General features: G+C 45.4%; 1 protein-coding gene across 4 annotated transcripts in view; it reads left to right on the top strand.

The window, feature by feature from the left end:
* The window catches only part of ELFN2 (extracellular leucine rich repeat and fibronectin type III domain containing 2), a 136,534-nt gene that overhangs the window by 23,015 nt on the left and 89,233 nt on the right, over positions 1 to 24,286 (top strand). For 3 of the 4 annotated variants that reach the window (XM_083701121.1, XM_083701122.1, XM_083701123.1), the window contains one exon: positions 23,942 to 24,121. The gene's annotated coding sequence lies outside the window, so the exon portion shown is untranslated. Of the gene's footprint in view, positions 1 to 16,541; positions 16,569 to 23,941; positions 24,122 to 24,286 lie in introns of those variants that run through there. The other variant, XM_083701124.1, reaches the window with a different exon arrangement.

Raw genomic sequence — 24,286 nt, 5'->3', positions numbered from 1 at the left:
CATGGATTTGAAATGCTCAAAGGTGTTGGGATATTTCACTTTGTGATAGTGAAGGAAGCCTTTAACACTGATTGGCTGAACTGCTGTGATGGCTCGGGGAATGTTTAACTGCTTGGGGAACAAAACAGCTTGCAGTCTAGTTCCTGTGAGGGACGGACTAGTTGTCCATATGTTCAGGGTTAAGTAGTCTGAGAACTGGGCTGTAGGAAAGCTAAGGCTTTCAGAACCTGGGGGGGGGGGGGAGGTGCAGACTAGGCAAAGGACTGAAAAGGAGCAGCTGGAGGGAAAAATAAATTGAGAATGAGACTTGAGGTGACAGGGAACTGAGGCAAAAAGAGGCTAATAAGTAGAGATGACTGCAAACAAGCTGTGGTGGCTCAGGAAAACATGCCGCAAAGGTGGGGTGAGAATTAAAAGCCCAAGAATTCTTCTCTGGATCAGATTTCTGTGCTAGTAGGGACCGATGGGAGTTGTAGCCCAAAATATTTGGGAGGCACCAGGCTGGATGTTGGTGTTTGATGTTTTATGAGGATAATTTCATTCTCCTCTGCTGTGATTTGTACGTTGTTCTTTGTTCCGTTGCGTTTTGTGAGCCACTCCGAAAGCTTAGACTGAAGAGCAGCTAATAAACAATTTAAATAAATAAAGGGCAGGAGGGAGCCGAGAGGCCACAAGCGTCTGAATTGGCGATGTAATTGAAACAAATAAATAAAAATAGGGGTTGCTAGGCTGTAGTTTCTACTGTCACTGCAGCATTGTGTGCTAGCAACCCTAAGGGAGTGATGAAGGCCAAGAAGCAGTGGCCTATGTGTAGGAGTGTTTGTTTGTGTGTGCGCACACACTGAATTTCACACATTGATATGAACTAGCCAACCAGTACTTTGGTTGCAGGCATCTACCGCTGTGCTTCACATGCAGAAACCCTCAAAACTTTTTGAGTCTGTGTCAGAGAGGGATGGGAAGCTGTTGCAATCTCCCTGTGGTTAACTAAATCAGAGCAAATGCTGACAGCTCCACTTGTCAAGTTCGCTTTTTGTTATTCCAGGGGCCAGCCAAGCCGTAAGAAAACAGGGAGTGAGTTGAGCAGCCTTCCATCTTACAACCTTCTCCTTTGCCTATAGTGAAAATGGTGACAGTGTGTATAGTCCCCACACCCTCCATCCTGTGTCTTTATCTGAACGGGTTGAGGGCCAAGGAGAAGGACTGAGGGGTTAGGGATGCTGGTGAATCCCAACAGAAATTGAAACAGGAGCAAAAAATGCTGGTGTTCACTGATTTGGCCCAAATATGCTCAGGATTTGCTGCTGCTACTGTTGCTTTCAGTCTGAAAACAGTGAATGATTGATTACCTCCCCCTACCAAACAGTTTCATTCTGTTATGGCTTCCCCCAGAGAATCCTGGTTACTGTAGTTCATTAAGGGTGTTGAGACAGCCTATACCCTTTCTTTACAGAGGTGCAATTCCCAGAATTCCGTTGGAAGAGAGAAAAATTGTTAAGCCATTCTGGGTATTGGCCATGACTGCTAAAGTGGTACCTCGGGTTACATATGCTTCAGGTTACATGTGCTTCAGTTTACAGACTCCGCTAACCCAGAAATAGTACCTCGGGTTAAGAACTTCGCTTCAGGATGAGAACAGAAATTGTGCTCCAGCAGCATGGCAGCAGTGGGAGGCCCCATTAGCTAATGTGGTGCTTCAGGTTAAGAACAGTTTCAGGTTAAGAACGGACCTCCGGAACGAATTAAGTACGTAACCAGAGGTACCACTGTAATAGCGCTTTAAATGGACGGTGTGTCTATGCCGTCTATTGGTAGTTTGGCCACCATTTTGAATCTTGCATAGTGCCCAGGCACTGGGAGAAAAATGGTGGTAGCTACATAAAAAGAAGCAGAGAATATTTTGAGGAAGTTATGCAAATCACCCCCTTTTCTAGGACTGGGTGAGGGAAATCTGGGGAGGTTTTTTTTTTTTGGGGGGGAATCATATTCTGAGAAATGTCAGCTGACTTGCATGGAGACGACGGCGCTTCCCCATGTAATTTAGTCATTTAGCCACATAGTTGCTTGTGCTCTCTTCGCCCCGAAGCAACCCAGTTGCATCTCAGTCGGTGCTGCCCTTTGCATCTTCTCTCTCACTGAAGGGGATTTGCATGTGCGAAGGGGGGAAGGGCGCAGCTTGATTATTTTTAACATTGTGCATTATTATCTCTGTTATTAAGGCAACCTCTGCCTCACATGCTAATTAAGATTCAAGGATGTTAATTTAATCGGGAATTCGGGCAGAGACCACACAGAATCAGCTGGATTAAGTTAACCTCGTGGACTATTTAATGTGTCTCCTAGAGGGACACTTTGGAGTAATGAGAATCCATCTTGAATGGCAATCAGGGACTCGCTCCTGTTTTAAGAGGAGGAGGCCTGGAATAGCCAGCCAGGCATTTTGAAATGCAGAGGCAGAATTGTGCTTGGAAACTCTGGCCGGAAGGGTTATATGAGGGCTGAAGTGTGTGAGTGGCAGGGGCTGAGTTGTGGTCCAGGATTAATTTTTCAAAAAACTGAGGGCTTCTGGCGAGAAGTGAAATGTATTCAGAAGTGGGATGTAATGATAGTAAATTTGGATGGACGCAGCCTTGTTGCCAAAATCCTGTCCCCCCAGACGGACGTGGTCTTTCTGCATTTTTGCAGTGTATCCAGTCCTACCAGTGCTGGACACATTTTCCAGGACTTGGCCGGACTCTATATAATAAAAATAATGTTGTTATCCCCTTTTCTGCTTCTCGTCCCATAGGCCAAAATATTATAGTTATATTTCAAATATTTATCTCCCCCGCCCCTTTAGACCACAACTGGTATTCAGGGTTGCTTTTCCCAAAATAGTTAAAATAATAAAACCAGAAAATATAGTATCAGTAAAAGAACCACCACCAGCCAATAAAAATGGTGTAAACACATTTAATAATAAACAGGAGATAAAAAGCAGTTCGGAGCAGTTCCAGCAACCATCAAAACAGAACAAAAGGAACAGCCAACTCAAACGAACAATAAACTACAAAAAGCCCCACACCATGATAAAAACTCTACAAAATTGATTCTGATCTTGAATGAATTAATCATCACCACCATTAAATCTGACACTGACCAGAAATATGGTATAGTTTATTTTTTGGGAGGATCAGACTTGGAGTCTTCCTGCTACGGTTGTAGCAAGTTAAAGGGCAGCAGATCACAGCTGGACAAGGCTGAGCCCTTGAAGAGATGCGTTGATCAGAGCTGAAACTCCTGGGCTTTGGCTCCATATGAAGGCAGCTTCTTGCTTACAGATACAGATGCTAAGATAGAAGTCCAATGTCAAATGGGAGCCAAATGGGTCAACCTGTCCTGTCCTTTTTAAGGGGTTTATCCTTGTATGGCCACTTTTAATCACAAGCTCTTTTGTGGTGTTGCTTGAAGAGTTAAAAAAAAAGCAAAGCTGGTGTTGCTGGAAGTCACCCTTTGGAATGGGGGCAGGGTAATGGTGAAAGAATTGATTCAGCTGTGTGTTTAAATATTAACCAAAAAAGTTGCTTTTTTCTGTGGTCAGCATGTCAAATGGATGAAATGTTTGTAGGGCCTTTGCTTCTGTCAAACAGAGACATTCTGAAAGGAAACTTGAGCAGAAATTTGAGTAGTTCTCTTGAAATTGTTTCTGGGGAAAGCCCAGAAAGGGTTGGGGCTTTCTAGGGAGGTCGTTTATTTTAAAGAATGGTGATAATGCTAAATTAGGGTTTGATGCTATGTCTGAACAAGCCTTGGGCTTGCATCCCCCACTTACGTTTCTTCTAACATACTGCATTTCAATGAGTTACTTTGGCTTTAGAACAAACCATAGTTTAGTATTGCATCAGAACCATCCAACTATGGTTATAGCTGCTTTCCAAACCAAGACTGAAAGTCGTTCACAATCCTGTTTTGGGAGTGAAGCACAAACTATAGTTTGATGGTTCAGATAAAATAGCAAATGTGTAATCTGCATGAAAGAGGAAGTAACTAATTGAGTGTATGAGAAGAGGAAGGAGAGAACACAACCCTAATTCCCATATACAACAATGCGCATACATTTGATGTACATGCATAGACTCTAACAAATGTTGTTTCCAGTACACGTTCCTATAGTACATGCTAATACCAAAAATACTGAACACATATTCCTCCCTGCTAACTTTGCAACTAGCCAGTAAGTAATACTCTGGCTAGAACGTCAGATACTGGGAATCCTGTTCATCTTGAGAAGGGGCAGCTAAATGATGTGAACTAAAACTCCCTCAGCAAAGGCCATGCTCCAAAAAATCCAGAGAGCAGCATGTTGGTCACCTTTGATTTTGAGCAAGGGCCAAATGGTAAAGTAGGCCAAGGTCTTCCTTCCTTTCATACTTTGTAATACGTAAGTTGGCTGGTTGGATAGTATATGTGTTTTATACCTCCTCTCTTCTGCAGTGTCCTGCCTGTCCTGTGAACCTATGTAGAGCCTCATAATTGGACTCCAGAATGGCACAGCTTCAGAAAAATAAAATAAGGGGCAGTCCTGATTTTAGACCCCATAGCTCAATAGTATGCGCTGCCCTTTGAACGGGGGTGAGAGGAACCTGTTGCCCTCCAGATGTTTCTCCCTTCATGTCTGACCACAGACCATGGTTGGCTGGGGCGATGGGACTTTTTACTCAGGAACACCTGGAAGACCACAGATTCCCCATCCTTGTTTTGAATGTTGATCTGGTAACAGAAGGAGGAGGAGGCAGCATTTCAGGTCCCCTGGAATGGCATCCGGGTACAAATTGTGGAAGAAGGGGGCAAGAACCATCATTGTACGCCTTGCAATGTTCTCGGTGAACAAAAGTTCCCAAAATAACTGAATAAATCATGATGAAATGAAGTCTGTAGAATCCAATTAAGAGTTTGAGGTCAGAGGATGATTCCTAAACCTGCCGACATCTGTATGTCTGCAGAAGGAGCCTTATTTTGAGCCTCTTGTGCAATCTGTTCTGCCACTTTAAGCAGTGGCTTTAAACTCTTTAAGGAAAGAAGAAAGAAAAAAAGAACTTGGTATTGCGTCAGTGCTCAAGTTGGCGAGATCACAGGCTGCTCAACTCTCCCTCTCCTCCGACTTCTAAGAGTCACCCCTCTGTTGTGTGAGGAGGGGGGACGGCATTGATGTACGTCCAGAGGATTTGTCCTTCTGCTGCAGTTGCCCTTCTCCAAGGGCAGCGCCAGTTAAGGCCACCGTCCATTTGTATAGGTTAATTAAATACATCCAAATTTAACATTGGCCATTGAGCAACACTGCGGGTGAGCTAAAAATAATAATTACGAACAAACAAACAGGGCAATAAGGCCCCCTCCATGAACTGGTTTGCAAATGGTCTCTTAGCATGGCTTTTGCAGGGAGCACATTAGGCACAGGTGTGTCTTCGTGCAGTTCACCACTTCCTTGAAACATGGTAACATGGTTAGATTTCAGTATATACAACTATACTGGTAACGTCCAGATTAAACCAGTATAGTTAAGCTCAGTCTGGACAGTTCTTCAGAGCAGTGGCTCTTCATAAAGAAAGACACCCACCCCAGATCATATTCCCCATAGCAATCACAGTAGTAGGATAATATGTAGATCAAGCTAGGGGTAGAATATTAGGGGAAGGGTCTCCAATGGGAATGTTGCATCTTCTCTTTCCTGCAGAGCCTTAGCAGTCTCACTGGTAAACAATGAGGCATTTCCCATCAGGCTAGAGGTAGAAAGGCACACGGCCTCCAAACAGCATTCTTCTTTTCTAAAACACAGTATGAAAGGAAGATTGAGATCAATACTTGTTTAATAGCTGGACTCTTGCTCAAGATGAACTGGGTTCCCAGCTAGCCAGGATCTGATGTGCTCCAACCAAAAGGTTATCCTCCTAGCTAGTTGCAGAGCAACAGAGAGTAAATCTGGAGAAAATAATGCATGCTTGGTGTTCTTTCTACTAGCGTGCAAAAGTCCTATGAGAAGGGGTTGCTTGATTTTTGAGAAGGATAATGACAAGCTGGAATGTGTGCAGAGGAGGGTGGCCAGGATGATCAAGGGTCTGGAAACCAAGCCTTATGGAGGAACAAGGAGCTGAGGGTGAAAGGAGACTGGAGTTGATGGGAGTTGGAGTCCCAACCATCTCTGGAGGACCACAGAGTCCCAAATCCCTGCTCTGTTCTATTTCCTCTCTGGACTGTGAAGATGTTGAAGGAGGTTTATAATCCATGTAATTCACTTATGTCCCATGTATTTGAGGTTTCTTTCTCAACAGAAAAACTTTATTTGAATATGCTTCATTGCAGAGGCCATTTGCTGCTTCCTTCTACTGTTCCTCCCACTGCTGCAAGAATTTCTGTTACAGATATTAGCTTCTCATCCAGCACTTGCATTGCTCATGTAGAAAGCGAAAAGCATCCTTCCCATCTTAAACAAGTGGGGGCGGGGGGGCGGGACGACAACAACAACACTGCCTTCACATCTTCTATACTTCCCTCCTTTCTCATATAGGGCCTGTGTACCCTTCTCCCCATTGACACATCACTGAAAGCTCTTATCTGCCTCTATTTTTACTTCACAGCATGGGCATAGCTGGGGGGGGAGCAGGGAGCGGCAGCTGCCCCCCAATAAAAAATACATAGCAAAGCGAGGTTCTGCCCCCCTGCAACAAGGTTACATGGTTACTCCCATGCTTCACAGTAGCCTGTTCTGCACTGGGATCTGGAGTAGACGTGTAAGAAAAAAAGAGCACAATAGCTGCTTGAATTTATTTGCAAATTTATACTCTGCTTTTTGGCCCTCTAGAGGCTTACGTTTTAACAAAGTTAAGAATATTTAGTAGAGTGTTTTAATTTCACAGTACTTAGATAATGGATGTAGTTAAATAATAGTTGCTATCAAACACATTCCAGCGGCATTCGCCATAAGCAATTTTGGATTGAAAGGAAAGCTGGTATGTTTTTATTTAAAAAAAGTTTCTGAAATGCCTTCCCAGAATTTCCACCAAAGGTAGAGACTCAGCCTGTGTTTTGCCAGGGCAAGCAAACATGGGCTGCCCCTGGTACATAGAGACAAGTGGAGCATATAAACTTTTGCATATTGTGCCTTTAGGAATTACATGTTTTAGTACATGGAGAAGATAAAATGCAGTGCTTGGTTCAAACTGATTCTCATAACAAAGAAAGACACTGACCCCTGCATGCTCTAAGTCACTTTGCTATTAGGTTCTCTTTGGGGGTTTTTTTTGGGGGGGATGACTGTCAGAAACAATGCACCACTACCTATTCTTAAAGGATTTCTGTGGGTACCATAGGCTTTTAAGAATTATTAGTAAAGATGAAGTAGTGGTCCTCATGAGGCTGGACTTTACTTGTTAGTCATTTTATGTCTATGACTTACATGTTGTCCTATGTCCACAAAATGCTTGGGTACTGATGGAATTAATTTTTCTTGAACCAATGATCACCAGAACATTAGCTCTGCTGGATCAGGTCATCGGTCCGTCAAGTCCAGCATATGCTTCTCACAGAAGCCAACCAGATGCCTATGGGAAGCCTGCAAGCAGGACATGAATGCAACAGCACTTTCCCCACTGGTGATTCCCAGCAACTAGCATTCAGAAGCAAACTGACTTTGGCAATGGAGGTAGAACATAGCTTTTGTTTTGTAGCCTCCATGAATTTGTCCAAACTAGCTTGTGGTTAGTCTGGAAGGTTCAAGTAACATAATAAGCAGGTGGAAGCTGGAGAAGCTGGACTCATAGCATTGTGGCAGAAAGTGCAAATGTAGGCAAGGGGGGAATGGATAAGAAAGGGCATGGGAGCGAGAGTGGAACTAAACAGGGTGGCCAGCTGTTCTGCCAATTATTGCTCCTGTCCTTTTTAACAGCAGTGGGGTGTGGATGAATTCAACACGTGGAACTTTTCTTAGCAGGACTGCAAAGTGTTGTGAAAAAGTCTGCTTAATTGATTTGTGTGCGCGCCAGGCTGCTATATAAACACAAAAAAGGGACATGGGTGGCGCTGTGGTCTAAACCACTGAGCCTCTTGGACTTGCAGGTCAGCGGTTTGAATCCCTGCAATGGAGTGAGCTCCCATTGCTCTGTCCCAGCTCCTGCCAACCTAGCAGTTTGAAAGCATGCCAGTTCAAGTAGATAAATAGGTACCACTGTGGTGGGAAGGTAAACAGTGTTTCCATGCACTCTAGTTTTCGTCACAGTGTTCCGTTGTGCCATAAGCGGTTTAGTCATGCTGGCCACATGACCCGGAAAGCTGTCTGTGGACAAACGCCGGCTCCCTCGGCCTGAAAGCGAGATGAGTGCCACAACCCCATAGTCACTATTGACTGGACTTAACTGTCCAGGGGTCCTTTACCTTTACCTTTTTATATAAACACAAGAGCTGTTATTGTTGTTGGCATGTCTGGCTTGAGAGACAATGGAGTGCACCTCCAGGGGTGAAGTCAATCCACTGCGTTAGCAGCACCAAAATGATCTCCTTGGGACACAAACTTGGGCAGTGTGTCTGGAGGTCCTGAGCTGACCAGATAAGAACCTCCTCTTGGGCTCACTGATGTGGTCCAAAGGAAAACAGAGCAATACATTTGGCACCAGCTTGGCGTTGCTTGAAGGAGGCATACAAGGCACCACCCAACCATCTTAGGGACTCCACTCTGGATTTCTGTAGGGTTTAACTCTAGGATGAATGAGACTTCCAGGGATAGTTGGGATAAATGGCAACCATGCCACAAATTAATGGGTGCAGAAGCGGCATGAAGGATTTGAAAAAGGCAGTTGCCAAATGACCAGAAAAGTACAGGCAAGCCTGCTGCTGCACTTTTAGTAGCAACTTGATATGCAGCAATCGGCAGGTGATGTTTTCACAGCTTGGAGATAAATGTTATCACCAGCTAATATCTGCCTCACAAGCAGATGTTAAAAGGCAAAGTGGCTGAGGCTGGTTGGCAGCCCTATAATCAGAGACGGAAAAGGTGGATAACCTTGAAGGTCTAAAGACTAGACGTCTGCAGCTTAAAGCAGAAACTGGTAGAACAATAGTTCCCAACAATAGTTTTCAGATAGGATGGCTACTTATGTGTCACCACCAAAGAGAAAGTGCTTCACACAAAAAAGAGGGCACGGATATGCCAACATAATCTGCATGTGCTAATTTATATGTATACAGTAGGTGCAAATTTAGAAATGATTAAATAGAAATGCAGTGTGTCTCATAATAACGGGAAGACCAGGAGAGCTGTGTGTCTGCTCAGTCTGCTGCCCAGGTGCTAATGGTTGATGGGCAGCTTCAAGGTCCCTGCCACTCTCCCTTCTTATGATTTAACTTCTCTTAAGCCAGACTCGGACCAGACAGCCCTTCAAACAGAGGACCGCTTCAAATAGAGGACTTGCCTCTCTAAAGCAGCCACATGGTCACCCTAACTCTGCAGAGCACTAGGGTTCTTCAGAAACGTATCCAGCACCCCCTTTTAATGAGATCTGCAATTGTTCCCAAGCTTCCTTAGAATGAAATTGGCTCACCCACCAGCGCTGATCCTTCCTTGCAGCATGCAGTCGTAGGAGAGTGTTGGATGTGTTCCAGGTCACATTCTTGGGTTACTGTGGGACCGCAAGGTCCAAAGGGCCTGTATATGCTCTGGAACGTGCCCCAGTGCATCTTCCCTGGAGGAGATTTATAGGCTTCTTGGGAGAAAGCAAATAGCTGCAGCAAGCATTCCACAAACACTGAAAAATTAAAAACCTTTCTAATTGGAAAGCCAATATAGCCTCTTGCTTTCTGAACAAATATTAAATAAATATTTTGCGCTTGCAAGGAACAATAGCTCTTTTCAGTGTTTGTACAGGAAAATGGAGGGGTGTTTGCATTCTGTTTTGCGGCTTGTTCCTCCTGACTTGTGTGTGTTTTCTGGGAGGGCGGAGGAAACTTTATCTCAAACAAAATGCTTTGTGAGTTTGATGCCACCCTAAGCATGTTGCAGCTAGCATGTAATTAACACACATTATGTAATCAAGCTACTTTTCATATCTTTTCACTTGTTTATTTGCATCGGTGACACATCTATAAACACCTGTATATTATTTCCTTCCAAGTTATGAAAGGCAGGTATTGTTTAATCTTCTCTGGGATTTCCCTGTTGAAATGAGAGCCATTACAAGAGTCCTTTGTAATGCCAAATCTGTTTTCCTGGCTGCTGCCACTTCCAGAGTCATTTATAGTATTGGATTGCAGCCACCTCTTAGGCTCCTGATTTTCAAGATAAACCTCTTCCACGTCAACTCACCTTATAAGGAGCCCTACATGCTTTCATACTGCCGAGAATTATGGGGCATATCTAGGACTCAGAGTTTGTTACCTGTGGACACAAATCAGGCCTGTTGGGTCCTACCAACACTGACCTTTGTGAAATGAGAGTACAACTTGGGAAGGATGGTGGCCCAATGACAGGGCATCTGATTTGCATGCAGAAGGTCCCTGGTTGAATCTCCAGTTAAAAGGACCAGGTAGCAGGTGATGGGAAAGATGAATTGCTTGGGACCTTGCAGAGCTGCTGCCAGTAAAGAGAGTCTCTAAACCTGCGGCTCATACCTCTAAAGCAGTGGTTCTCAACCTTTGGGTCCCCAAATGTTGTTGGACTACAACTCCCATCATCCCTGAGCTCTGGCCTTGCTAGCTAGGGGTGATGGGAGTTGTAGTCCAACAACATCTGGGGACCCACAGGTTGAGAAAGACTGCCCTAAAGGATACTTCAGGCTCACCTGACATCATATGGGTGCCTCAAAATCAATGGACTATCAAAGAAGTTGGATTGGCTATCAAGGCTTAAGGAAATTCTACATAAGGTGCCTTGTGTAACTGGGTTCCAGGGCCAACCACAGGCCAGGAAGTTCTTGCAAGAGCTGGAGGAAGATGTATTGTCAGAACAGCCTAGCAAAGTTTTGGGACTGAATTCAAGATAAATCCATGGAGGATCAGGTTAGTGGACTCAGGATTATGGGATTTGAGTGGAATCTTGGAAAACCTTAGTGGAAGTTCATACTCAAGGATTAATTTGTATGCTGTTCAAATCCTTGTGGTTCAGGAAATTCTTTTTCGAATTGGGTGCCGTGGCATTTGTGGCTCTTTCGACCTTTAGTCAAAGGCTGTAAATTGCTTGGGTTTTAGCTTTGGCCAAATTAGTGACCTGACTGAGGATTCTGAAAAAGAGAGAGAAGGGCAGCTAATGTATCTTTTTTTTTGGGGGGGGGGATTTATGATATCTCTTTGATGGAAGAGTGTTTTCTGGGTTCAGTTTTCTGCAGCTTAGCTAGACAAGTCTGAAAACAATATCATTATACCTTTTCAGAATCTTGAACTAAAATTTGTATACTAGAGTATCATTTTTCTCGCAGAGTCCCTGCTCATCCTAAAAGGTGAATGCAGACACAACCCATGGAGGTTGTTCATCAGCTGCCGTCTGATGCAAAACACCAGGATTGCATCAGCTCCCCACTCCTGATGCCCAAAGCCTACAGATTTAGCACCAGCATTGCCCATGTATAATGCCATATTTGGATGCGAATTTAGCAGAGTGGGGAAACTTTTTTCAGCTCATGGACTTCATTCCCTTCCGAGCAACTCCTCAAGGGCCACATGCAAGAACTGGTATAGTAGGTTAGTTCCCACACCTCCCTCTATACTAGTGTTTCCCAAACCTGGATCTCCACTGGTGCTCCTAGCTAGGGATGATGAGAGTTGTAGTCCAAAAACAGCTGGAGACCCGGTGGACACACTGTTCTATATCATCCATGCAGGCGAGCAAAAGGTATTATCAGAATTCAAGGGTGCATCCCAGCCAGGGAAGAACATTCTGGGTGTGAAGCAGGGCCTGAAAGGGGTGTGGTCTGGGCATTGTCCCAGTTAGAGAGGTCTGGTGGGCTGTCTTGATGTTCCCCACCTCTGGCATATACAGTGGTACCTCTGATTACGTACTTAATTCGTTCCGGAGGTCCGTTCTTAACCTGAAACTGTTCTTAACCTGAAGCACCACTTTTGCTAATGGGGCCTCCTGCTGCTGCCACACGATTTCTGTTCTCATCCTGAAGCAAAGTTCTTAACCCGAGGTACTATTTCTGGGTTAGTGGAGTCTGTAACCTGAAGCATATGTAACCAGAGGTACCACTGTATAATATACACAACGTGTAACCGACACATATCAAAATGTGTTCTAAAATACTCTTTCAGGAGGCAGTGATGGCCATAACCTAGATGGCTTTAAAAGGGGATTAGAAACATTTGTGGAGGAAAGGGCTAGCCATGACAACCAGTTGGAGGCAGCGATACTTTTGAAGACCTGTTGCTGGAAACAACTGGAGGAGGTGCTCTGGTGCTCTAATCTTGCTGGTTTCCCTCAAGCATCTGATTGGCCAGTATGAGAACAGGATGCTGGACTTGATGGGCCATTGGCCTGATCCAGTAGGCTGTGCTTATGTTTTTTATGTTCAAAATTGCACACAGGCAATTGTAACGTAAGGGATGTCCTCATGTATCGCTCACAACAGATGCAGATGCCCCTGGCCGCGTTTTCTAAATGGAGAGGTCAGGCTTGGAGTGGAGTAGAGGTCTTGGGGACAACTTCTAGGTCTATTTCCAGCACCAGATTGCACTCAAAAGTTCAGCGTGGTCTCTACTCGAGCGAGGTCTTTGATTCCGCACTGCCGGAAAACAGTAAGTACAGAGCCCTTCTAAAGTGCCCTCCTGACAACACTCTAACTGGAGTAGCTGTCAGCGATGTCAAGGTTCAGTGACAGCCGCCCAAGTTGGCAGCATGTGTCAGCCGCGTTCTGGTTGGTGCCATGGCTGGGTACTCTTCCAGGACTCTGCTGCTCTCCTTTTCATTTCCCCCTTCCAGCCTGAATTATTTAACAAGTGTAATGCAAAAAAGATGTTACTGGCGAATGTGAGGAAGGGGAGCTACGTGGGTGAAGCCAGGTCTCAGACTGAGAAGAGGCTATTCGTTTGCAGACCTAATTTTCATCTAAAACTACACCATGAAATGCCTCTTGAAGTTAATGTGGTGCACTGGGGAGAGTCGAGAGAGCTTAATTAAAGGGAAAGGGAGTCAATTTTGAAGTTGCCACAGCTGGAAATTTTGATGATTTCTTTAGCTGTTTTCTCTCAAGTTTATGAAATGGATATGGCAGTGTGTGTAGGAGTGGGTGAGTGATGTTGCTTTTTGAATGAAACTTACTGATAGAACAGGCTTACATGGGCATGCTATAATGTGATGGATGTATTTTTAAGTGTAAGATGATTTGGGAAGAAGTAGATGTGCAGGTTGGTGGGAGTGTAGGAACGTGAGGGTGTTTGGGGGGCAGCTTCAGACACAAACATCACTTGATTCCCTTACATTTGATGGCTGCAGCCATAACGGTAAGCCACTGTATGTGTGAACTTGCTGCGTTAGAAAGCGTTGTGCTTGAGATGACTGTGGGATGAGATTTGTGAATATACCATGTTGCAGTTATCCAGTGGATAACATATGAACCAAGCAACATGTGTGTGATGTGTAGGGAGCAGGAAAGAGGATGATTCCAGTAAGGAATGTGGGAAGTGCATTTTGCTGCGAGTGGCTATGCTTGAAGGATTGGACAGTTTGGGTCTGCAACTAAATGTTGTAGTGTGGAGGGCTGCTTTTCAGGGTTCCAGACATCAGCGTCCCTTTTCAGGGTGCTCCCTTCTGTTCCTGTTCCCCTGCAATGGTGGTCAACTGCCATGGACTGGTTGGAGACAGAGGAAGGGTCGGTGGCACCGGCTAGGGGAACAAGCAAGGGAAGAAAGCTCAGGTCTTGGGGCATGGTGTGCATGGTCAAAGGGAGAAGAGCGATAAGACTGGGAAGAGGAGGTGTCAGAAGCTGAAGAGGTAACAGGGTTTAGTGAGTTGAGAGGGTCAGTGCCAGAGAGAAGTACAGAATCAGAGGCAGAAGCTGGAGCAGGTGAGTGGGAGGAGGGAGGCCAAGAGGCAGAGGTGAGTCAGGCTGGTGAAGTCATGAGTGTCTCCCCCTCCTGCTGTGACAAGCTCCCTCACTTTCTCCCAGAATCAGAAGAAGGCTGAAATGGGCAGGGCAGTGGCAGACTGCAAGCAGGTACAGTCTCTGATTGCTTGGGGGGGGGGGAGCCCTGGAAAGTAGAAGACTTAGATGGCTGTGGGAGGTGGGGAATTTCAGTCTCAGCAACTGATTAATGGGACAAGACCTACTGTGGATGAGCCACTGTGCTCAGGAGGCCTGACACTCAGCCAAGTCTGTGAAGGTTGTGTTTTTGCTAGTAAAGAGTTAACTCCAACTTTGAACGATGTGATTTAGTGCTGGCTTACTCTTTGACATCAGTGTTCTGTGTCCACTGAGCATTCTTAGTTCTCATTGGGCTGTTTTTGGAGTCCTTCCGTCACCCCAGTTTTTTTTTAGTACTTTAGCAAATATTGGGGTCCCCATAGCCTGTCAATGCTTGTCTCTTATGCATGGATGGTGCTGGTTTGGCTATGTTAGAATCCATACTTCAAATAATTAGTTCACAATTAGTATCTGTCCAAGGGCTGCTGGCATTGGTCAATAGCCAGCAGCTGGGCAATCTGGCCTGCCATTCGCTGGATCACTTACATGGTCTGATGCCTGGCTGCAGCACTGCCCACTGAGAAAGGTGAGTAGACTTCACAATTAGTATATAGGACATGATAGGGGCGCGGGTGGCACTGTGGTCTAAACCATTGAGCCTCTTGGGCTTGCCAATCGGAAGGTCGGTGGCTCAAATCCCCACAACAGGGTGAGCTCCCGTTGCTCTGTCCCAGCTCCTGCCAACCTAGCAGTTCAAAAGCATGCCAGTGCAAGTAGATAAATAGGTACCGCTGTGGCGAGAAGATAAATGGTGTTTCTGTGTGCTCTGGTCTGGCTTCCTTCACAGTGTCCCGTTGTGCCAGAAGCAGTTTAGTCATGCTGGCCATATGACCCGGAAAGCTGTCTGTGGACAACTGCCGGCTCCCTTGGCCTGAAAGCCAGAAGAGCACCGCAACCCCATAGTCGCCTTTGACTGGACTTAACCATCCAGGTGTCCTTTCCCTTTCCCTTTATAGGACATGATGCCCTGTTTTCGTTTTTTGTTTTCACCCACCATCCAAACCCACTTTCTGCATAATATCAAATTTTGTGCTAAAATTAAATTCTGTACAGATGTTGAGATAAATACTAACATTTGTTGTCTTTATTTTGTATAAATCTGTTCAGTTTACATTAATTACCCTGACTCTGATGTGAGAATTCAGGTACAACCTAGAGGTACAGAGTTGTATGGTGAGAGAATCAAAGGTGTGGGGATGGAGGGGGAACAGTTAGGGTTATCTGAGGCAAGAGCATGACTGACAGTTCTGTCTTATACATTTCTATGCAAAAGTAAGTCATACTGAGTCCAATGGGCATTACTCCCAGATAAGCATGTATAAGCAGGGATAGGTGACTTATACTACCCCCTGGATGCTGTTGGATTCCAACTCCCATCAGCCCCAGACAGCATGGCCTATGTTGAGGGATGATGGGAGTTGTAGTCCAACAACATCTGGAAGACCACAAGTTTCCTATCTCGGGTGCATAGGATTGAAGCCTGAGATTATAGGGGAGGGAAATGTAGGCATCTAGGGTTCATGTGCTCCTTTCCTTGAAGAATGGAGCTTCCAGCACAGGCATAGGCAAACTCGGCCCTCCAGATGTTTTGGGACTACAATTCCCATCATCCCTGACCACTGGTCCTGTTAGCTAGGGATGATGGGAGTTGTAGTCCCCAAACATCTGGAGGGTCGAATTTGCCTCTGCCTGTGCTAGCAGTTAATAAATTGCAACTGGAAAATTCTTCACTCTTACTGGGTATGTAATGAGATGATTTTCCTTCCCATAGGTGAGAATGGGATCCTTGTGTGTGTTTTCACAGCTTTCACAATGGCCCGTGATAGTGCCTGTTGCCTGCTAGTTTCCAAATGCATGCCCAGGCCCATGATGGCTAGAAACTTGTATTTTGAAAGTGCATACACGGCACTGCAAATCAAGGCCCATGCACTATCCAGTTAAGTTCTACTCAGAGCAGACACATTGAAATTAAATAGCATTAAGTTACTCGTGGCCATTAATTTCAGTAGGTCTAGTCCGAGTTCCTTATGTTTTAGATGGCAAATAGTCCTTTTTTAAATATATGCATAGAAACAAATACCTCTTGACACACAATGGGGCAGTTGTGTTTGCTGTGGGGACACTGGTAAAGTCAGCATATAAAGTGCAAAGCAAACAGGTGGTGTGTGAGCGATAGACGTGGGTCTTTAGACATCTTTATGCATGTATCAGGAAGCAGCAGTCCAATAAGGTTTCCCAGGTGTGGGAAGATGGGTGCTTCAGGAAATACACAAGAGTGAGTCTTTCCTCTCTCCTTAGTGCTTTCCAGGGAGAGTGGCCTGCAACTGGACACAGCGTGGCCAGTTAGACCCCTGAAAGCCTGTATATAAGGTTAGTAGTACAAAAATAGCACCCTGTTGTGTACAAAACATCCTTGTGTTTCTAATGCACAGCCTCAGGGTATTTGAGTTTTAAGAATGGTTTGACATTACTGTTGTAGTAAGTAAATAAGCAAGAAGCGCAAACTCCTCTTCTGCCATAGGGTGCTTAGAGCAGCTTCGCAGCACAAGATGTACAAAATGAGAAAAATATGTACCAAGCACCAAAGTACACACTGAAAACACTGCCACAAATAAACTAAAAGGCAAGAATCTAAAAAATTGTACCAAAAGTAGGCCCTCTAAATCTTTGAACATTAAAAGCCTGCCAGTAGAGGAAAGTTTATAGTTTAGAGGCAAAAGGACCAGCGATGGAACCTGGTGAGGCCTCCAAACCTGATTTTTAGATGGGGGGCTGTGGGGGTGGGGGGAGATGATCCCAAAGGTAACCAGGACCCTAGGCAATTTAGTGTAGTGTTTCCCAAACTTTTTTCATACCACCCCCCCTTGGTTCCATAAACTCATCCCTAGTGCCCCCCCACCCCCATAAAGAGCATTATTCAGAACAGTGGTTTGCACGACCCACTAAGGAAGAAGATAACACAATAAAATTCAAAACAGTAATTGCACATTTATTCAGAATCCATTTCAACTATTGGGTTTAATCAATTCAACAAAATTAATGAACTTGATCCAGTGACACCAGCTGATATTTACACCTCAAGTGCCCCCTTGCTACCCACTAAATAATATTAATAATAATATTATTAATAATAATTTATTTATACCGTGCCCATCTGGGTTAACTTCCCTAAAGGGCTGCCTTCAGATAAAAGTCAGATAGTTGTTTCCTTGATATCTGATGGGAGCGTGTTCCACAGGGTGGACGCCACTACTGAGAAGGCCTGGTTCCTCTGCCTGGTTCCTTGTAACCTCACAGTGACAAAACTGCCAGAAGGCCCTTGGTGCTGGACCTCAGTGTCTGGGCTGAATGATGGGGGTGGAGATGCTCCTTCAGGTATACTGGGCTGAGGACCCTTAGCACCCTCTCTTAGTTAATCCCACTGCCTTCCCAGGGGGCAGTACTGACCACTTGGGGAAGCACTGACGTAGTGTTTTAAAGGTCCAAACCAATTCTTTAAATCCACACTTGAAACTAATAGGCAGCCTGTGGGATTCATATTGAATTTATGTATTAAATTTGTATACCACCCTTCATCCATAGATCACAAAATAAATTACAATATAAAAAACGCAAAATGCATAATAAAAATAAGAACAAGAACAAGAACAAACCAATACCCCCCCCCCATAATAATAATAAGGGCATTGGATGCCAATCAGCGAAAGGTCTGGTTGAAGAAGAACATTTTTGCCTGGCACCTAAAGGTGTATGATGAAGGCACCAGGCAACCCTCCCTGGGGAGAGCATTTCACAAGTGGGGAGCCACTGCAGAAAAGACCCATTTTCGTGTTGCCACCCTCCAGACATCTCATAGAGGAGGCACACGACGAAGGCCCTAAGATGATGCATTCAGAGTCCAGTACAGTTTATTTGTGGAGAGGCGGTCCTTGAGGTATTGCAGTCCTGAGCCATTTAAGGTTTTAAAAGTCAAAATGAACACTTTGGATTGGACCCAGAAGCTCATTGTCAGTCAGTGTAATTGGACTAGCACCAGTGCATTATGCTCAAATGGTTTTGGCCACCAAAATCTGCACCAGTTGGTTTCCGAACCATCTTCAGAGGCAGCCCTAACATATAACATGTTGCAGTGATCTAACCTAGAGGTTACCAGAGCACACACAACAGAAGTTGGACTATCCCTGTGCAGATAGGGGTGCAGCTGGGCCACCAGCTGAAGCTGATGGAAGACTGTATTATGTACTCCATTCAATAGGCACCAGACAAAAGAGTGTTTTGATCTGTTGAAATTTCTGAACTGTTTTTAAAGGTAGCCCACGCAGAGGGTGTTTCAGTGGTTTAATCTTAGGAACTGAAGAAGGCTTAGTAGACAGCATGCGCCTTTGCCCTCATGCAAACCCCTCAAGAAATGTAAATGGATGTCGTTTGTGTGTGTGCATTTTCAGTTGCTCTGTTTTACACACACGCACATGCAAATATGACCTACTTACCCACTGCAGTGACCTGGGATCCGCTGTCCATAATATGCTGTGAAGGAAGCCGTACCTAATGTTACCTCTGGCACCCATCTCATTTTGCCTGTGTCCCTCAGTCGCCCTCTGCCACCAGCCCCCCTCCCTTCCCATCCCTCCTTTGACCTGGGAACACCTGGCTCTTCTACTCCCTTCCAACTACCTGCCTGCCATTGGAGTTTATGCCGTGTTTAGGATTTGCAGTCATGTTGTTCCCCCGATGCTGCTCTCAGCCAATTTCACAGCACTCTGGGCTGCTGAGACCTCCAGCTCTTCTTTGCATGCAGATTATGCATACCCATTGCCAAAGGGAAGGAGGACAAGAGGAGAGTGGGCAGGATTTGTGCCTGTGGATGATGCTTCTTCTCTGGCCATGTAGGAAATGATGGGCAGGGGGAAGAACTGGCCTGTTGTCTATTCTGTTCAGCACCATATCAAGTGGAAAATGCAAAGAGTTGTCAGAATTTTATCTCTGGGTATATAAACTATGGAAAAGTACAGCCCTTTCCAAACAATTTGAAGGCAGCCATAATTCAACATGGGACAAAATAGCCTCTGTGGGTGTTTGTGCATTTTTTTTGGTCTGTGGTTTTTCCCTATATTTTCTGGTATGTATCTAGACATAAGGGCCCAGTTGGCTGTGGCTGACTGGCTTGCACCTGTGTTGTACTGAATCTTGTCACAGTGATGGTCATATTTAAGATGTGGGGAACCTATTTTGCCTGATGGGTCTCAACCCCTGTGGGTCAACATTGATAGGGGTGCGGGACAACCCATTATCAAGCGCTCAATGTCATTGTGTCAACAGATGATGGATAGGGCAAAGTCCTCTGTGTGCCACTTCCCAAGCACCCAACAACCAGCTTGTTGTTGAGGCTTGGAACCACAGTGCAGGAGGCTTTGCCATGGGAAACTCATGCTGCCATTCCAGCAGAGCTGAACCCACTGCCTCCCTGGTGATGAGTGGTGAGCTCAGCCCTGCTTTCTGCAGGGACTGGCTGTGTGATTGAGATCCCCTTAGTTTCTGGGTTTTTGTGTATTTTTGCACACACCTTTGGCTTATTTTATTTATTACATTTGCATCACTCTCATCCTCTTGAGGAGTTCAGATCAATATTTTTAAACTCACATGCATTTAAAACTCACAGGCCTGCAGGGTAGGTTGGCTGGAGAGCTACTGACTTGCCTGTAATAGTGATGTCCACTGCATGGGGCTGAGCTGGGATTTGTGTCTGTGTTTCCCTTGTCTGAGCTCTCCAGTCTCACCACTGCACCTTACTTGACAGTCACATGATAATGACTGCTTCTGTAGGTGGTCTGCTTGTGTGATATGCACATCGGTTTGTACAAACATGCCTATAAAAGTGTTTCCGTCTGTGGGGTAGTATTTTAGCATGAAATGTAACCAATGTAAATCTATCATTGCATGAAAACATGGCAAGGTTAATGTCAGGATTGTGATACATATTTCCAGTGGGTTTTTTTCTGGGGGGATGCAGGGGTAGGTATACCCCTAAACATTTTGTGAATCTAAGTTTGGCCTCATTGAGGGGCAGTATTTCAATATGAGAAGGAAAATGAGAGCACCCCTACCTAAACATTTTTTGAAATAAAAAAGCACTGCATGTTTCTTAGGATAGATTCATAAGAACTTTGTGATGGTGATGTGAGAAGATAACAAGGGAAATATCACTGTGTGTGTGTGTGTGTGTGTGTGTGTGTGTGTGTGAGAGAGAGAGAGAGAGAGAGAGAGAGAGAGAGGAACATTTAGTTTTTGCACTGTGTATATAAAAAGATGTTAGTAGTATATATGTCTAGGGATGGCCCCTTAATATAAAATGTACAATGTGTTCTAGTGTATATTGTTTTATTATGTTACGGGGATGTATTTTGCCAACCACTCTGTACATTTACACAGACACACACAGGTATCATTCACATGTGTCTGTTCAGCAGCTGAACATGGCTATCCACACAGCATACCTCTAAAGCACATGGGGTGCTGGTGATGTTCTTTAAAGCTATGGTGTGTCCACAGCCAGAGTGAACTGCAAACTTTTGCCCACTGAAAACTATGCAAGAGAGACTAAGGGGACATTGAGATGATCCTGGGGCAGTGGACCTGAGATGACTGTGGTCACACCCACAGCATCCATTTAAAGCACACTGCTTCCCCCAAAGACTCCTGGGAATTGTAGTTTGTTAAGATGCCGGGATTTGCAGCTTTGTGAGGGGGAAACCACAGTTTCCAGAATTCTTCTGGGTGGGAGCCATGTGAATTAAATGTGCTTATAATGTATGGTGTGGAAGTGGCCATATACATGCCATTGCTTGCTGCTTCGTCTGAACATCCATGTATGAAGTGGTCCATGCTTCAGGGGTGGCCAATGTTTCCACTGAAAGCTGATTTCCCTTAAGGGTAATCTGTTGTGGGTGCAGGGCTGCACGCTGGCAAGTGATAGGGCCAGAGCCAAAAGTGGGTGGGGCCTTAAAAAAAATCTTCTCTCTGCCACCCCATTATCTCTGCCTGTCATCTTCTTCCTCCCTGCCCATTGGCTGCCAGGAAGGGAGAAATCCCTACCATCAGAGGTTCTGAACTGATTGCAGAGATCAGTTTTGAAATTAGGCCAAGGGCTGCAGGAAATTAGGCTGAGAGCTGTGCATGTGTCCCTAGAGCTGCAAGGTGCTCGCCCTTGTTCTACAGCATAGTAATATTAACTAGAAATGTCACGGGAGGCTGGCAGGGAAAGTATCCTGCAAAGGGAAGCAGGCAGAATGGAGGAGGTGAGTGAAGGTACAATTCTGCAGCATGGGTGACCTCGAAAACAAATCGTTGTAGCATTCCATTTCTACCTCTTTAAAAGGCCTCACCGTCTCAGAGGCTGTCCCACGGCTTAGGCACATAAGTGAAACCGTAATATCCATCCAAACTCCAGCTGGTCAAGATGCTCTGCGGTGAATGCATTAAAAAAGTTCCATGGTCACTGCAAGGCACACATTTTGTATGAGTGAGGGTCAATTCCAAGGCAATGGGGATCCACAAGGAGGCTGCTGGCAAGGGGTTCTGTGCGACAGCACTTCTTGATGTCGGCAACTATGTTGGAAAGCCCCATTCCATGTGGTTAGACAGAACTGCTCGGAGACATGATTAAACTGAACCACACTGAAAGCAACTCTCAGATGTTACAGCCATTGTAATGAGCCCCATCAGGTGGCAGCAGTTTTGGTCAGCCTCCATGCATGGGCATCTGCTCACAAAGTACATCAGAGGATGTGTTGCTGGAAGGAAGTGGCTGTTTGAACTTCATGTCTGTGTGGTGGATGTGTTACTGTGGGGGATGCTGTGCGTGTTGCCAGGGCTAGGAATTCCCCCGGCGCCTCTTGCAAATGGCACGGGTCCAATTGCGACCACGTGGAGATCTCTTGGATGCTAGGTTGGCAACAGATGTCTCCATCTGGCTGACCTCTCCCATTTCTTAAGCAGGTAAGCGGAAGAGCTTATTTATTGCATTTGTATCACACTTTCTTCAAGAGGTACATGGCTCAGTTAATTCCTACAATAACCCTGTGAGTTATGGTAAGAGGCTGTGACTGGCCCAAGGCCACCCAGCGAGCTTCATGACAGAGTGGGGATTTGAACCCTGGTTTCCCAGGTCCTAGTCCAACACTCTAACCACTACACCACCTTGGTTTCCTAGAGTCCTTCTCTTAATGGGGCAGCTATATAAATCAAGTAGGTAAATAAATATGGGGAAAGCAAAATGTCGCTTAGAAAAGGATCTGAAATACTTTCCTTGAAGCCTGAATTTATTCCATTCTGGATGGTTTTATTTGGTGTTTTAATATGGTGTTAACTTCTTGGAGGTTTTAAAAAAAATATAAACTGGTATAGAAATGAAATCAATAATAATAACAACAAAAAACCTCACTGGGAAAAAATGGCACCTAGGCATTCCGTTGTGGCCACAGTAACCTAGGTTTAAGGTGCTGTTTGGTGATTAGATTATATATCTGAGTTTCTAATACTGTGTGTTGCCCACTGTACCACATACATGTGTGTTGCACGAGAGGGCCCTGCACTCACGCCTTGATCTGCTTTCCACTGCCAGAATACAAATAATTTTTGTGCATGTAATGTTTGGCATATCAAGAGACAGCTGCACATTCACCACAATGAAGTTTGAAGCTTACTTTTCGGGGCTGTTTCTCTCACCCCTTTTAGGATATGAGAGCCACTGCAGAACTTCCCTTCCCTTTGCCACTCAGTAGCATGGGGCACCTGTGTGGGTCATGTGAGAAGCATCCAAGCTGCATCACCTTAACACACATACACCCCCACCCCCCACCCACCCAGTTCCTGGGAGGGATGGGGGTGGCATGGGAAGGAGCAGTGGGATGGAGGGTATAGCGCTTGACTGTGGACTTCTGATATTACCAAGTGGCATGTGAAGGAGCTGCGGTTCCGCGTTGCTAAAGGTGACGTTAGAAAGAGTCCTAGGAGGACTTCTGTCTTGTCATCAAGAACCACCGGCCTCCTGTGGCAGGTTCAAAGTACATTCCCCATGTTCAACAAGCACAACGTAGCATGGGATTGACCCTGCAGTACTGCAAGAGGCATCAGTTACACCGGTGACCACCCACACTCCTTGGGTGTATATGCTCCTTGAGGTTTGCTTTGCCCATGGGCTTGGTATCTGATGTGAAGCTAAACCTGCGGATTTTAAGTGCTTGCTTCCGCAGCCTGAGAAGTGGCTGGGGGAAAATTCACCAAAGCTGAGCAAGAGTGCCTTGAAGGGTGGGAATGCTTAATGTGGGGGGCGGAGAGTAACTGTTCCAGGGCAAACCCCACAAAAATGTGCAAGCCTTGAGCATTGGGCCCTTGGTCAGGTGTTGAGTTGTGGGATAGGACTCTGCTTCACTCTGGGCTTGGCTTGCTGCTTCCCTCGGTCCGTCTGCCTCCTTTCCTGTGTACATTCACTTTTCTCTTTCCATGATCGCTGACATGCCCCGCTAGGTTGCATCCTGCACTGCCCGTGGACTAAGCAGCTGTGCGCTGCTCTCTCTCGTTCTCTCACATACATGCACTCAAACGCACTCACTATTCATTTGTGGCATATCCTGTTGCCATTGGAAACCTAAGAAAGAAGTGAATATTCCCTCCAACTCTCAGGCTTTTTTTTTTTCTCTCTCTCTCCACCTCCCCCCCCCCCCGCTTTCCTCCTCTCCTTGCAGAAGACGAAGAGCTTAGCAATGAATCCGTTGAAGCTCCGATCCATCAAAGCGCCAGATCGACGAGTCACGGACCGTTCCTAAATGTGATTAAATATCCTTTTCTTCCAAAGCTCAGAGGGAACACGGATTTACCTGACCCGGCTTCTTTGCAATTTGGCTTTCAAAGCACAGCATCTTGAGGTAAGAGAACCTTCTCATCCGGTCCCATTCTCCCTTCTCCTCCTCCGTGCAGAGGTGCACTGGAGGGAGGTCTTGCTCAACCTGTGCTTTGCTCTATAACAATTGCCTAGTTGAGGAACTGCTTCCCAGCCTCCCGCAGCCACCCAGCGTGGAGCTTGCTGCTTG

The sequence above is a fragment of the Podarcis gaigeae genome, assembly GCF_964106915.1.
Source record: "Podarcis gaigeae genome assembly, chromosome: 10".
In the NCBI taxonomy this organism is placed as follows: domain Eukaryota; kingdom Metazoa; phylum Chordata; class Lepidosauria; order Squamata; family Lacertidae; genus Podarcis; species Podarcis gaigeae.
The sequence above is the reverse complement of the archived record's forward strand: the minus strand, read 5'-3'. Positions and strand labels throughout refer to the sequence as shown.